We start from the raw sequence: 16416 nt of genomic DNA on the forward strand, positions 1-16416 counted from the left end.
TCAATAACAGAGGGACCAAAGAGCAATGTCATTACACTGAGTAAATGTACATCCCACTGGACCAGCATGGGAGCAAAATTCTTTGTTTTTCCCGATTTTGTCTATTGCTCCAAGACACAGTATTGTAAGAAATAAATGCAAGTTTGGATTTGACTTGTTGCTTCAAGGCAGTTCATGGTTACTGTTGCGTTGCATTGCATTGCACAGTGCTGGCCCTATGTTAGGCCAGTATTGAGAGTTGTTGATTTACATTTCCTTTTAACTTCATAGAAACACCAAATGACCCAGTCTGGATTCAGGAATTTAAGAAAAATAGCCACTTAGGTCAAAATCACAGCAGCATGCATCACTATCTTAGTTCACATAAAATAATGAGTATGGGCTGATCTGCAGCACATTTATGAACATAGATGTGCGCATATACAGCTTTGCAACATCCACATTATCACACACACACACACACACACATTTTACTACACAGTGTAAAACGTGTCCACAACATATACATAAACACACACGTGGGATAGCGCACCAGGTCAAATGTAATTTAGAAATAGAAAAATGTCACTGACAGAACCTATACATTATAACCACACTAGCTGAATAAGGCAACAAGGGGACACTGTTACCCGCCAAAAACTCTGTTACTAGTGGAGATAAAATACACACCAAGGAACACAAGTGAGTAGCTGTTGTGGGGTTTTTTTTGTGCAGTGTGTTTTGCGGCAAAGTTTTCTGAACTCTGGGCTGAAGCCATGTGCCTCACGAGTGTCATCGAACCTCCTCCAGCCATGAATCTTTTTGCAATCATATGAGGAGATCAAAGGAGGAGGGGAGACATTTTGAAATATGGCTGGAAAGAAAGATGTGCAGAACAAAGCAAGCCTCTCTCTCTTTTTTTTTCTTTTTTTTTTTTTTTTTACCTGATTTGTACATGGAGCTCCTTGGCCAAGAGCAGTGCTGAAGTAGAGTCACTAGACCCTGAGACCAGTGACATTTAAGCCTTGTTTTTGTGGTCTGTACGGATTTTCAGGGGTAGTAAAGATAGAGAACTATTTATAACAATGGGGGAGATACCACTGAGTTTCAGTTATTATGTGGCTGTTATGTCACAGCTCTTGTTTTTAACACATGCACACACCACACACACACACACACACACACACACACACACACACACACACACACACACACACACACACACACACACACAAATTGTCATTAGTCAACTTAAACTTAATTATCATCTTAAATTTTCCATTCAGTTGTTAGATACTCATATTGCTATATATTTTTTTCTTATTTTATTTTTATCTTCAGTTCTTTTGTCTGCTCTTGCTCTGGCAAACACACACACACACACACACACACACACACACACACACACACACACACACACACACACACACACACACACACACACACACACACAGAAACAAAGCAGTCTCTTGTAATCCAGATGTCCATCACAATAGCAGCACATCCAGTCCTCAGTTGTACCATTGGTACCAGGCACCCCTTCGTTTAACTTTGCAATCGCCACATGCACAGTGAACACTGATACAGTTTGAGTCTTCTCCGAAGCACGGCTGTATTTGGCTTCACTGTCACTGAGATACATTGATATGATGAGAGTTTGGCAGGCTGAACTAGGTGCATTTGATGTAAGAGCCTCCCTGACAGGACAGGATTATCAATGCTGTTGCCTCGAACAACTGGACAGCACACCATCCAGTTTGTCCCATCGCATTGACAGACTGGGAAGATAATGTTGTCTCCAACACCGAGCTGCAGGGTAGAGAAATTGAGTGGATGAATGGGGTGCGACTGAGACTAATAGAAATAGATGGTCTGGATGACTTAACTGGCAATAAGAGATAACTGGCAGAGAAGGAAAAAGGCCTTTGACAAGAGGCCAGTGAAGAAGTGTTAGAAACATGCCCCAGAGATAGCAACGCTTTCTGGCACAGACAAGAGCAAAATATAGTGGGCCGGAGAGAGAGAGACAGAGAGAGAGAGAGGAAACAGGGAGATTTTAGGGTGCCATAAAACAGGAGAGGTGGATGGAGAGATTGGGAGAAAGATGGGAAAAGCGTCCAGTGAGGTCAAACAAAGGGCAACATGACAAAGTCCGAGATATGATTATAGAGACCCCCCACTCTCTCTCTCTCTCTCTCTCTCTCTCTCTCTCTCTCTCTCTCTCTCTCTCTCTCTCTCTCTCTCTCTCTCTCTCTCTCTCTCTCTCTCTCTCTCTCTCTCTCTCTCTCACACACACACACACACACACACACACGCCCCAAGCCCAACTCTAACCCCTCCTGCGCCGCCCACACACCCAGAATAGTCAATAGGCCTTGTGTGGCTGTGGTGGGTCGACGGCTATGTGCGTCACTGCTGTACTCCATATTTTCAGCATGACTGATTTCCCCAATCGCCTCCACAGCCCCATCGATCCCTTTAGCTGGCAGGGCAGCTAACGCTATCCAAGTTCAAAACCTGCCCCTCTGCTGCGGATCCCATTCCCACCATTACAAAGACACGCAGTGTGTCTGTGTGTGTGTGTGTGTGTGTGTGTGTGTGTGTGTGTGTGTGTGTGTGTGGGGGGGGGGGGTGGAGTAGTGATGTGAAAATTGAGAAAAGAAACACGTCTTTGTTGTGCTTAAACATACCCATTTATATTAAATCCCCCTGTAACCCTTTTTCGATCCCCAGCAGCCGTAGCTAATGCGGCGCTATCAAATTCCCTCCCAAAAGAGTCTCGTTCTGGTCATCGTCTCAATAGGAACAGTGACGTCTGTAACGTAATTGGGTTTATAAAGGTGCTGTATCGCATAGTGGCGCTTTATTTTAACTTTTTTTTCTTCATCAGTTTCCAGTCCAGAAAATAAAACGTATCTTATGTAATAGCCATTGGTGTTGGGTCACAGCTGTGGTTAAGCGGCACTTTGAGGCCCATGACGTGTTGTAACCACTAGAGGGAGAAAGTGACAAAGCAATGCGACGAGTGAGTTTTAGCAGATCAACATAGTATGATGGTATTAGGTCTGCGCCATCATTATATATATATATATATATATATATATATATATATATATATATATATATATATATATATATATAGATAGATAGATAGATAGATAGATAGATAGATAGATAGATAGATAGATAGATAGATTAAAAATGACAGTCAACTGTGTTTTGTTGTAGAAAAAACTGATAATCCAAATTAGTCAAGTTAAAATGTGTTGTTAGGCTGTTCAAAATTCAAGGTAATGGACCATTGTTATAACACACAGGAATATACCGTTATGTTCAAAAGAAATTAAATAATGACTTCCATCCATCCATTAATTATCCAAGCCACATATCCTGCGCTCAGGGTCGCAAAGATGCTGGAGCCTATCCCAGCAGTCATTGGGCGGCAGGCGGGGAGACACCCTGGACAGGCCGTCAGTCCATCACAGGGCCCACACACACACACACACACACACACACACATATACACACATTCCCACCGAGGGACAATTCAGTATGGCTGAATCACCAGACCTACATGTCTTTGGACTGTGGGAGGAAACCGGAGCACCCGGAGGAAACCCACACAGACACAGGTAGAACATGCAAACTCCACACAGAGGAGTTTGCATAATTTATAACTTTCTTAAGCTGAAATGATATCTATGTACGTATATAGTACAGGTGGAAGTAACATGTCAGTCTGCAACAGTCTGGGCCAAGGATGTGTTAAGCCACTATCCTCAAATCAGATCTACCATTTGTTTTTTCCATAGTCTTGTGACGTGCAAAACGGACCAAATGAAGGTACATTTGGACATTTTCTAACTTTTTTTAAGTACTTGAAATGTTTTATAAAACTTTCTAATGAGTCTTGCTACAAACAGGTGAAATATCACACCAATTTTAGCAGAGTTGTTCCAGTTACTAAATCCATCTTTTAAAAAAAATGTCAAATTCAAGGTTTTTTTTTTCTTACTGTATTCAATTGTTGATATTGTCTTCTTCCATGCATGGAAAATGCTTCATGATCATGGGATTAAGCACATGGATGGAAACAGGAAATTAAATGTATTTTACAGGATTTACTTAAAAACTTTAAAAAAAAAAAGCGGTCTGTCCAGGGTGTCTCCCTGCCTGCCGCCCAATGACTGCTGGGATAGGCTCCGGCATCCCGCAACCCCGACTTGGATAAGTGGCCTGGATAATGGATGGATGGATACTTAAAAACTGACTTCTTTGAGACGCAAGCTTTCTGCAGTAGCAGAGGTGGCACACTTTCCTCCACAGCACTGCAGGTGATAGGAAGCATTTTTGTCTTGTAGGGTTTCAGTAGTTGCAGTATGTGTGTAAGCACACACACACACACACACACACACACACACACACACACACACACATTACACACATTTAGCTCAGGCGTTAGCAAGTCTAAGGTGAGTGTTTTAGCCGTCTTGGCTGTTTTCCAGAGGTGGCTCAGTGATGTGGGCACTCTGACTAAGTCTTTTATGGCCCTAGTTATTCCTGGTTTCACAAACCTGCCGGTGGGGTGCGTACGTGCGCTTATATGCATCTGAATCAGCTGTTTGTGTCCTTTTCTGCATCATTGTACTCTGTATCCATGCTATTTGTGTATGCATGAATGAATGAATGCATGTTTGTTTGTTTGTGTGTGTGTGTGTGTGTGTGTGTGTGTGTGTGTGTACACTTGCATGCATGTGTGCACATGTGTGCGAGTGTCTGTCATCCATCCAGTTCCACCACTCTCCCTTTCCTAAAATCACTGCACCCCCGCACAACCCTGCCGTACTACCAGATGGCAGCCTAATGAATCATGAGGAGACACACTGGTAGCCTTTACTACAGTACTTGCTGTAACATGATGTCTTACATGCATCACCCAGGCTCAGTTAAATATAGGCCACTTGTGATGACCGCTTAGATGGGTTTCACTTACAGCCAGAGTTGGGGGTAATGCGTCAGGAAAGTAAGGCATTAGTTTAATAATATTAGTTTTCCTGGTAATGTTTAATAGATTTTTCTGGTTATGTTTAATATGAAATGCTATTTTTTAAATGTGCATACTAAATATCACCTTACATATCTGAATTTAGCAACGTGTTACTTAACCAAATTCTCTGCATGGTGGCAGAGGTCACCTTCGTGGGTCTGACCCAACAATGCAAATGGGAATTGCATGTTTCAGCAATCAGGAATATCTGTTCATGAAGGAGCACTGCAATGCCTCTCCTTCATGCACGTCAACATACAGACACACACAAGCACACACACACAACACACACAAACACACTGGTATGTGAAAAAAACGTTGTGCGCATTAGTGGTCTGAGGTGATGAATTTTAAGAGCGAGCCTTTCTGTTTTTCTTGTACCTGCTCTTTTGAAACGCTCGTCTTTTTGTACTTGCCACGGGATGTTTTCGGTTGTTTTGACATCATGAAAAATGTGTCACCTTAATTCTACATTTGAAGTTGGTTGATTGACAACTTTATTCTTGGAAAAATCTCCCGTCCTGCCCATCAGCATCATACCACCAAGTTCAAGTCCAACTTTATTGTCATGTGTATTTGAATACGATGAAATTCGTGTACTCTGGCTCTCTGCCTTGACACAAAGGACACAAGGACACCCCCCCCCCCAAAAAAAACTACAGACCTACATAGACTATGTACTCATGAGTTCATACATTATATACACAGTATAGAAAAGTACATGATAACACAACAATGTAATGATATGGGTGTGTCAGCTGTTCAGCAACCTGACTGCCTGTGGAAAAAAACTGTCAGACGGGTGGTGTGTGAGTTGATGTTCCGGTCATGTTTTTTAGATGAGAACAGAGAACAAGAGCGGGTTGGCTGGTGTCCTTAATGATGTTTTGGGCTTTCCTTTTGCAGCGAGTGGTGTAAATATTATGAAGTTGTGGTAGTTCCATGCCAATGATTTTGCTGCTGTCTTTACAGTCCTTTGCAGCAGTCTGCAGTCCTGAACAGTCAGGTTGCCAAACCACACTGTTATACAGCCTGTCAAGACACTCTCCATGGTACTGCGATGAAAGTTAATAAGAATTGGGTCATCTGGGTAGTATAGCGGTCTATTCTGTTGTCAACCAACAGAGGGATCGCCGGATCGAATCCCCGTGTGACCTCTGGCTTGGTCGGGTGTCCCTACAGATGCAATTGGCCGTGTCTGTGGGTGGGAAGCCGGATGTGGGTATGTGTCCTGGTCGCTGCACTAGCTTCTCCTCTGGTCAGTTGGGACGCCTGCTCAGGGGGGAGGGGGAACTGAGGGGAATAGCGTGATCCTCCCATGCGCTACGTCCCCCTGGCAAAACTCCTCACTGTCAGGTGAAAAGAAGCGGCTGGCAACTCCACATGTATCGGAGGAGGCATGTGGTAGTCTGCAACCCTCCCTGGATCAGTGGAGGGGGTGGAGCAGCAACCGGGACGGCTCAGAAGAGTAGGCTAATGGCCGGATACAATTGGGGAGAAAAAGAGGGGGGGAAGTTAAGAGTTTTGTGATGAGTACCAAAATTCTTGAGACGCCTCAGAAAATACAGTCTCTGCTGTGTCTTCTTGAGGATGAATTGGTGTTGAGAGACCACGTGAGAGTGTCTGTGATGTGTAAACCAAGACATCTAAAACTGTCTGCAATTTCAGTAGATGGCCCATTGATGGAAATAGGAATGTGATTTTGTCTGAGCTTTCTAAAGTCAACAGTGATTTTCTTTTGTCTTATTAATGTTCAGAGAGAGGTTGTTATTATGCACCATATGCTTTGACACCCCGTTTGAACGGAGAGCCAAAGTGACCATCTATGTGAAGAGGGAACGACCATCCCTGAAGCAAGAGTGAGGGGGCTAAGAGTACATCTGTCACCATTTTACAATGCTGTGATTGCAGCTATTCCCTATTCCTCTGAATAGTGCACATTGCTATTTAAACACTAGTTAATGGTCATGGCAATTTGCATATGAAACAGGTCATTGTTTTTGGTCGTTATGCCACTGTATTGTTTATAAGGGTGGAGATACATGCAGTCAGTTTAGACTGAGGAGGTCACTTAGATGAGTGATGAAACGTTTCTGTCAATAAATGCTGTATCCAGATGAACTGATTCAACTTTCTGTGATCATATGGTTAAATCTTCCACTTCCCTCCTATGACATCATGTAATACCACACAAAGTTGTCTTTATGTCATCATGGCTGATATGAGTGGCTGTGGATCTATACAGTACAAAATGTTCATTGATTTGATGTTACATTACATTACATTAGTCATTTAGCCGACGCTTTTATCCAAAGCGACTTACAATAAGTGCATTTAACTTAGGAAATTAGGAGAACTACTAGTCATCAGAGGTCATAAGTGCATCTAAAAAGCATCTAAGAGCAAAACCAGTGCTAAAGTAAAAGTGCAAGAAAGATGTTTTTTTTTTTTTTAAATGAGTGAATACAATAAGTGCTAAGAACAAGTAACATGGTAGTAGTTCTTAAAGAGGTGAGTTTTCAACCTGTGCCGAAAGATGGGCAGTGACTCCACTGTCCTTACATCAGTAGGGAGTTCATTCCACCACTGTGGGGCCAGGACAGAAAAGAGCCGTGACCGGGTCGATCGGCAGCAAGGGCCTCTGAGCGACGGGGCAACCAGGCATCCCGAGGCAGCGGAGCGAAGTGGTCCGGCAGGGGTGTAGGGCTTGACCATGGCCTGGAGATAGGAAGGAGCTGTTCCTTTCACTGCCCTGTAGGCTAGCACCAGAGTCTTAAACTGGATGCGAGCAGCTACTGGGAGTCAGTGTAGGGACATGAGAAGGGGAGTTGTGTGGGAGAACTTAGGGCGGTTGAACACCAGACGAGCTGCAGTTTTCTGAACAAGCTCCAGAGGTCTGATGGTTGACGCCGGGGCACCAGCAAGGAGGGAGTTGCCGTAGTCGAGCTGGGAGATAAACAGAGCCTGGTTGAGCACCTGTGCCATCTCGTCGGTGAGGAATGGGCGAATCCTCCTGATGTTATGAGGAGAAATCTGCAGGAGCGAGCAACTGATGCAACGTTTCCAGCAAATGACAGTTGGTCGTCCAGGATCACACCCAGATTCCTCACAGTCCAAGTTGGCGTCACCACGGTGTTGACAATGGTGATGGCCAGGTCTCGTTGCGGGCAACCTTTCCCCGGGAGGAACATCAGCTCTGTCTTGTCCAGATTGAGCTTCAGGTGGGGTGTCGCCATCCACTCCGAGATGTCAGTCAAGCATGCAGCAATGCGTGTCTCTACTTGTGTGTCAGAGGGAGGAAAGGACAAGATCAGCTGAGTGTCATTGGCATAACAATGGTAAGAGAAGTCATGCGAGCGAATAACAGAACCCAGGGATGTCATTTACAGGGAGAAAAGGGGAGGACCCAGAACCAAACCCTGTGGAACGCCTGTAGTCAGTCTGCGAGGCTCCAACACAGATCCCCTCCATGTCACCTGGTAGGAGCGACCCGTCAGGTAGGTTGCAAACATTGAGAGTGCAGAGCCTGTGACACCCAGCCCCTCGAGGGTAGAGAGGAGGATCTGGTGGCTCACTGTGTCGAACGCTGCTGACAGGTCCAAGAATATCAGGACAGAGGAGAGAGAGTTTGCTCTCGCAGAGTGCAGCGACTCTGTCACTGCAAGGAGGGCCGTCTCTGTTGAGTGACCCACCCTGAACCCAGACTGATTGGGGTCCAGGAGGTTGTTCTGGTGGAGGTACACAGAAAGTTGGTTAAAGACAGCACGTTCGAAAGTTTTGGATAGAAAGGGTAGAAGGGAAACTGGTCTGTAGTTTTTGACATCAGAGGGGTTACGTGATGGTTTCTTGAGCAGGGGGTTGACTCTAGCAGTCTTGAAGGCAGATGGAAAGCATCCTGCTTGGAGGGAGGTGTTGATGAGGTGGGTTAGATAGGGAAGGAGTTCAGGTGCTGTAGACTGAAGAAGAGAGGAGGGGACCGGGTCAAGGGAGCATGTGGTGGGCGACTGGATGTGGTGAGGTTTAGAACCTCATTGGGGGAAAGGAGACTGATGAGGTTACAATTATGTTACCATAATTGTAAAGAAATACAATGATATAAAGCATTTTTTAAAACAGTAATAAGTAATATGTAACATGTGACATGTAATAACAAGTAATATGTAACATAGAACAATTTCTTTTTTCTTTTTTGGACTCCCCCCTTTTCTTCCCAATTGTATCCGGCCTATTACCCCACTCTTCCGACCCGTCCCAGTCGCTGCTCCACCCCCTCTGCTGATCCGGGGAGGGCTGTAGACTATCACATGCCTCCTCCGATACATGTGGAGTCACTAGCCGCTTCTTTTCACCTGACAGTGAGGAGTTTCACCAGGGGGATGTAGCGCGTGGGAGGATCCGGTTATTCCCCTCAGTTCCCCCTCCCCCCAAACAGGCGCCCCAATCAACCAGAGGAGGTGCTTGTACAGCGACCAGGACACATAACCACATCCAGCTTCCCCCCTGCAGACACGGCCAATTGTGTCTGTAGGGACGCCCTACCAAGCCGTAAGTAACGCGGGGATTGGAACCGGCGATCCCTGTGTTGGTAGGGGTTTATTGTAAAGCGACTTTGAGTGTTAGAAAAGCACTATATAAGTTTGATTTATTATTATTGTTATTTTTAGGCAACGGAATAGACCACCACGCCACCCGGATGCCCCATATTACAATTTTTAAGTAACGCTCCCGGCTCTGCTTATGTCCCAGCTGCCTTGTTAATGGAACGTATTTAACATTACTGGTGCAATTAGATCAATCCTTTAGGTTTGTTTGCTCTTCTGTTGGTGTGTGGGATTTCTGCATATTGCAGTTACGTATGTGCTCCATTCAGTTCGAGAATACTGGTCTAAACAATTTCTGGATTCTAAAAGTGCAGTTGGCTACATGTTTAGTATAACCTTTTATTCATCTTGCGTACCTATACAAAGAGTCTATGATGGCACCTACTGATGCACTTTGTCGTGTGCATCAGTAAATATCCTGCAGCTATCTGCCACTGGTGTCAATAACAATACATTTGGAAGAGCATTTTTTTGGGGGGGGGGTTCCAGGTCAAAGCAAAAATCTGACATGGTTGACATTGATTGAAAATTGTACATTGTGCTACATAAATATAGAAAGTTTTGTGCCATTTGTAACACCACCATCTGGCCATCTGCTATAGTGAATAAGCGTCATCATCTTCCATTTTGCCAAGTTGATCACGGAAAACTGGCAAATAATGAAAAAAAAAACCAAGAAATGTCTTATCCCCTGTAGTACAATGATAGTCTTAGAGACATAGCATGTGGCAACCCTGTATAACACAACACTCTGCATTTATAGTACTTGTACTATAAATGCAGAGTAATGTATGTTATTGCACTTGTCATGTGCCATTTGGGAAAAACTGCCTAAATTATTCTTATGAGTGCATTAAATTTTTGTATGAGTGGACCCTAAGGTGTTTGCGTGGTGGATCTAACCATTTCGTTAACCAGTATCACTGCTAGCTGACAGTTCATGTGGCCTGAGATATTATTTCTAATGCATCTTGCTTCCTAAACTCTGTTTGAGGTGTCCATCCATCCATTATCCAAACCGCTTATCTTGCTCTCAGAGTAGTGGGGATGCTGGAACCTATTCCAACCCTCACCTATGGTCATGAGCTTTGGGTAGTGACTGAAAGGGTGAGATCGCGGATACAAGAGGCTGAAATGAGTTTCCTCCGTAGGGTGTCTGGGCACAGCCTTAGAGATAGGGTGAGGAACTCGGACATCTGGAGGGAGCCCGGAGTAGAACCGCTGCTCCTTCACATCGAAAGGAGCCAGTTGAGGTGGTTCGGACATCTGATTAGGATGCCTCCTGGGCGCCTTCCTTTGGAGGTTTACCAGGCACATCCAACTGGGGGGAGACCCCGGGGTAGACCCAGAACTCACTGAAGGGACTACATGTCCAATCTGGCCTGGGAATGCCTCGGGATGCCCCAGGAGGAGCTGGAGAGCGTTGCTGGGGAGAGGGACATCTGGAGTGCCCTACTTAGCTTGCTGCCACCGCGACCCAACCCCGGAGAAGCGGCTGAAGATGAGTGAAAAAAAAAACAAAAAACAATGCAGTTGCACACCTGTAGTACGTTCCAATGTAACTAGTTACAGTTTACTACAGTGAAAATGTTCTACGGGATGTCTTTGTGTAGAAATGTGAAAAGTGCAACACATTTTGGCAACATGGAAGAGACCAGGTCTGGTTTTTGATTTTGTTATACTTTATTAATCCCCATGGGGAAATTCATGCTCTGCATTAACCCATCCTTGCTATTTAGCTAGGAGCCGTGGGCAGCCACCGTGCAGCACCCAGGGACCAACTCCAGAGGCAAAGAGAACATTAAAGTCACGTTCGAGTGTGAAAATCAAAGAAACTAATTTCATTCATTGTTATGACTGTACCGCTGCCTCCCAATCATGCTTTTAATGTCACCACTGCTGTTGACCACTGCAAAATATACTGTAAATATCTTCAGTATTTTATGCATTTTCCTCATAATATGATGGATCATTTTAAGGGGGGATTGTGCAGTAAGTGTTGGGGAAATGTTTGGCTTCATAAACAATCTGTGAACAGCGAAGGACATGTATTCCTCCCGGATTGGAAAACAGTCATTTTGCGATAATCAAAATCATGTCACTTTTTATCCAGGAGTGCTCGCACATGATGTCATGGAGCCCTTTTCCCCAAATAATGGAGAAATAATCCCACCGCTGTGACATCCACCAGGAATGATGGGGCTGGGGGCATCTGGGTGGCGTAGCAGTCTATTCCATTGCTTACCAACATGGGGATCCCGGTTCGAATCCCTGTGTTACCTCCGGCTTGGTCGGGCCTCCCTACAGACACAATTGGCCGTGTCTGTGGATGGGAAGCCGGATGTGGGTATGTGTTCTGGTCGCTGCACTAGCACCTCCTCTGGTCAGTCAGGGTGCCTGTTCAGGGAGGAGGGGAAACTGGGGGGAATAGCGTGATCCTCCCACGTGCTACGTCCCCCTGGCGAAACTCTTCACTGTCAGGTAAAAAGAAGCGGCTGGCGACTCCACATGTATCGGAGGAGGCATGTGGTGGGATGGGGCTGTGTTACATGAGGATTTTTTTTCGTTGTCTTGTCATGCGTCCCACACATGTTCATCGTGGCTGTCTGTGGACATAAGGTGAAGATGTTGAGCAGAACCAAACATTAGCGATTCTTAAAACACCATCATCACAAGATTCCCTGTCAGATCACATGCTAATATTTTCATTGTAGATGTTTATGACAGAAAAAAGCGAACACAGCACACACTGTAGTCAACTCCCAAAGGGCAAACTATATGTGGAGAGACTCAGTATGTATCCATCTGCCTTTGATAAAGAGCTTGAGTCTCTTTATCAAAGGCAGAGGTCTCATACTTGACTCCTTATCTCTAAATGGACGTATCATGAATTTATCTTCTGCAAAAGCCATGTAGTCTTCAGTGCCATTGGCTGCAGTGATCAGACTTGAACTTTGCCTCCATCCCTTGACATACGGGAGCTTTTGTGTTCATTGTGCAGTCCATGCAGTGTCATGCTGTCCATAAACGATGGTTGTCTAGACCTCAACAGACAAAAATGTCTTATAAAAACATCACAGAAAGTTGAATCAGTTCATCTGGACACGTTTATTGACAGAAACGTTTCACCACTCATCTAAGTGACCTCTTCAGTCTCAAGTGACTGCAGGTACACCCACCCTTATAAACAATACAGTGGCATAACAACTGAAAACAACGATCAGTTTCATATAAACAAATAGGCGTGACCATTAACTAGTGTTACAATGGCCATGTGTACTATTCACAGAGGACTGGGGAACGGTTGCAATCACAACATTATAAGATGGCGACAGATGTACTCTTAGGACCCCCCCCCAGTTCAGGGACGGTCGTTCCCTCTTCACATAGATGGCCTCTTTGACTCCCTGTTCAAACCAGTATTCCTCCCTATCAAGGATGTGCACATCCTCATCCTTGAAAGAGTGGCCACTGGCCTGTAGATGGGTGTAGACTGCGGAGTCCTGGCCTGAGGTGTTAGCTCTTCTGCGTTGTGCCATCCCTTTGGCCAGCATCTGTTTAGTTTCCCCAATGTATAAGTCACAGCAATCCTACTGGCACTTAACAGCGTACACTATATCGCTCTGTTTGTGCCGGGGGACCCGCCGGGGGACCCGCCAACTTCTGGCGCAGCGTGTTTTGGGGTTTGAAAGCAACTGAGATGCGGTGTTTAGAAAATACACATCTCAACTGTTCCAAGACTCCCACCACATACGGAATCACCGCTGGTTTACACTTGGGCAGCTGTTGTCCTTCTCCTCGCTTTGATCGGCAGGTGCATTGTTTGTGGACAACCACATCAAGTTGACCAGGGAGGATGTGAAAAATTACAAGTTAGCCTTCTTAGACTGTGAAATTGTAATTGGTGATGGGCAAATGTCCTCCATCACCAATTCCAACATCAATAATTATTGATGTTTACCGTAAACCAACACATACTGATCAGTACTTCAGGTTTGACTCTCATCATCCACTGAAGCACAAACTAGGAGTCATCAGGACGCTGTACCACCAAGTTGACAACGTCCCACCAACACAGCAGCCGGGGAAGGGGAGAAATCCCACATTAAACAGGCCCTGGTTAAGTGTGGTTATCCTAACTGGGTGTTTGTCAAAGCCAGGAAGACGCCCAAGCAGTGCACCAGCCGATGAACTGATTCAACTTTCTGTGATTTCCTTACCTGGATTATTGAGCATGCATCAAGACATTCCTATAAAAACCTGTCATTTGAAAAGCTTTGGCTAAGCAACTGCAGGGGGCCGTGGGCAATATTACCTCAACATGTGAATACTAAACCGCCACTTATAAAGTAAAATTGGACAATATTGAGAAGATACTTCATCCCCTTTCTATGCCGTTCCCCCCAACTTCACCTTTTCCTCTCAACTTTTAGAAAAATCCAAGGTGGTGTTGATTGATTAGATTTACTGTAATTGAACCTTATTGTGTTATACTGCAGCATGTAGTTTGAAATTCAAGTTCTCTCAAACAGATTTCTATGCTTGTGCATGAGCTACTAAGATAAAAATAACCAAATCCAAAGCAAGTCCATAATACGCTTAATGTCACATCTCTTTTCTGGGCATGATACCCCCGACACTTACCCCCGTTACCCCAGTTACGCAAGGAGGCATTTTCTCATACCCAATGCTGGTCTTGGTGGAAACTCCCATAGACATTTTCCTCTGGTCCCAAATCCGGGGCTCGGCTCGATCTGGATCTGGGAACGTGGCCTGTAGGGTCTGGCTCCCCTCTCATTTTGCTGATCTGATGTCAAATATTTCCTGTGTAAGTTTTCATATAAGCCATAGAGAAGGTCAAGCAGCTTAGGTTTCATGTTTACTTTTCACATTTCTAGTTCTCAGAAATACCCTGCCCCTAGCCATGAGTGACCTCGTCGGCTAGTACACACGCCTGTGTCTGTGTGTGCATCTACATATATCATGTGTATGTGTGTTGTATGTGTGTGTGTAAATGATTTGCTTGTCTGATTCGTGGTTCCCATAAAGCCTTTGTAACCACCTGTGACCCAGGATCTACCTGATGGTCTTTCATAATGGTGCAGGCATCCATGGCATGACCTGTCGCAGAGACACATACATGCACTACCAATTACATGAAAAGACACATGCATGTGCAGGAGCAGAAAACAGAGGAGCCCTTTTAGCATTCACTTCAGCTGAAAAGGGTAATGGCACCATGTCCAGTGGGGGACATGATACAGCAGTATAGTCCTCTGATGCCATCTGCATAGGGTGATGGTTACAATCCTGATTTTATGTATCTTAATGTAGAAAGTACATGCAAGGTTGTGGATTTTTGTGCAAAATCCCAGACCACATGAGTGTCTGTGTGTAGATTTGGTTTTGTGTGTGTGTGTGTCCATAGGTGCTATCATTTGTGTTTTCTGTCCCTGGTAAATGGAAGGCAGCAAGGGGTTAAAAACCGGGTAAAACACTCTGAGAGGGCAGGAACCATGCTGCCTCTGACTCCGCCCCCTTTCTTAGCTCTGACCTCACTCTGAAACTTGCGCGCGCGCACACACACACACACACACACACACACACACACACACACACACGGATACACACAAACCCATGCTCATTTCTCAGTCACATGCCCCCACACCCGCTCACTCACTTACGCACACGCTCTGTTATGCACACGCACGCGCGCAAACACACACACACACACACACACACACACAGAGTTCCACAAACGTTCCGTGGGGCGCCCAAACAGACTCAGTGCAAAGCTCGTATGACAAACTGGTGCATGAAGGCAACTTTGCCCGGGGAAAATAGAGGTCTCTCTTAACTGTATGGTAAAGGTGTTGCAGTTTGAAGAGAGAGGAGGGACCAAAGACAGAGACAGAGAGGGAAAGAGAGAGAGGGGAAGAACGATATAGAGTGAGAAGGACAGGGTGAAAGAAGAGCGACAAAAAAGGGGAAGAGGGTAGCAGTGGCGCGCTACATTTAGACTGGAAGCAGAGGTACGTAGTGGGGTGGGGTGTGTCTGGGGTGGGGGGGGTGGACATGAAAGGAGCCTGCTGAGAGAGATCAGAAGCTCTCTCTGTGGACCAACCAGAAGACAAACAAGCCAGCTAAGACACAAAGGCCAAGAAGACAAATGGACTGTAAGACAGGCCATTCCTCACCGCGCATCAGGAATTAATTCAGGTGCCTATTTCATAATCTCTCACACAGCCAAATCCTCAGCCAAGAAACACACTGGAATTACATCTTGACCTTCCAAGGGAAAGACCATTTTCCCCACCAGAACTAAAAGGAAGACACCGTGGACAGCGTTTGCCATGATTGGTATGGGCGGGTGTTGGAGCCAGCAGTCCTAGGTTGCACGTCTACCGCCGTGGGAGGTAATGAGAACCCCTGGGAAGTTCTGGAGAGCCGGACGACAGCCCGACGGACCGAGACAGAAAGGAGACGGGCAGGACCCTACCGGGATGACCAGGGCCACAACCTGAGGCGAGCCGAGAGAAGAGCAACAGAGGAGCGGCAGAGCGGAGAAAGTGTAAGAAGAGGCGAGACGCAGCAGGATGAGTATCCCGACCAGCTGTGGATGTTACTGCTCAGGGGAGCACGGCGGCGGCCTGCGAAACGGCAATGTGTGGGGATCGCCGTGCGCCGTCAACCGGCCCATTGACATCACGCAGAAACGCAGGCGGTAATTGAGATCTATCACCTCAGACTCACACGCACCCCTTTCTCCCCTCCTCCCCCTCTCTAGTG

At 45.6% G+C, this 16416-nt stretch overlaps 1 protein-coding gene across 1 annotated transcript in view; it reads left to right on the plus strand.

Annotated features, from left to right (window-relative positions):
- pde4ca (phosphodiesterase 4C, cAMP-specific a) overlaps positions 1 to 16416 on the plus strand; it is a 64164-nt gene that overhangs the window by 16126 nt on the left and 31622 nt on the right. The window lies entirely within an intron of this gene.

The sequence above is a fragment of the Lampris incognitus genome, chromosome 14, assembly GCF_029633865.1.
Source record: "Lampris incognitus isolate fLamInc1 chromosome 14, fLamInc1.hap2, whole genome shotgun sequence".
In the NCBI taxonomy this organism is placed as follows: domain Eukaryota; kingdom Metazoa; phylum Chordata; class Actinopteri; order Lampriformes; family Lampridae; genus Lampris; species Lampris incognitus.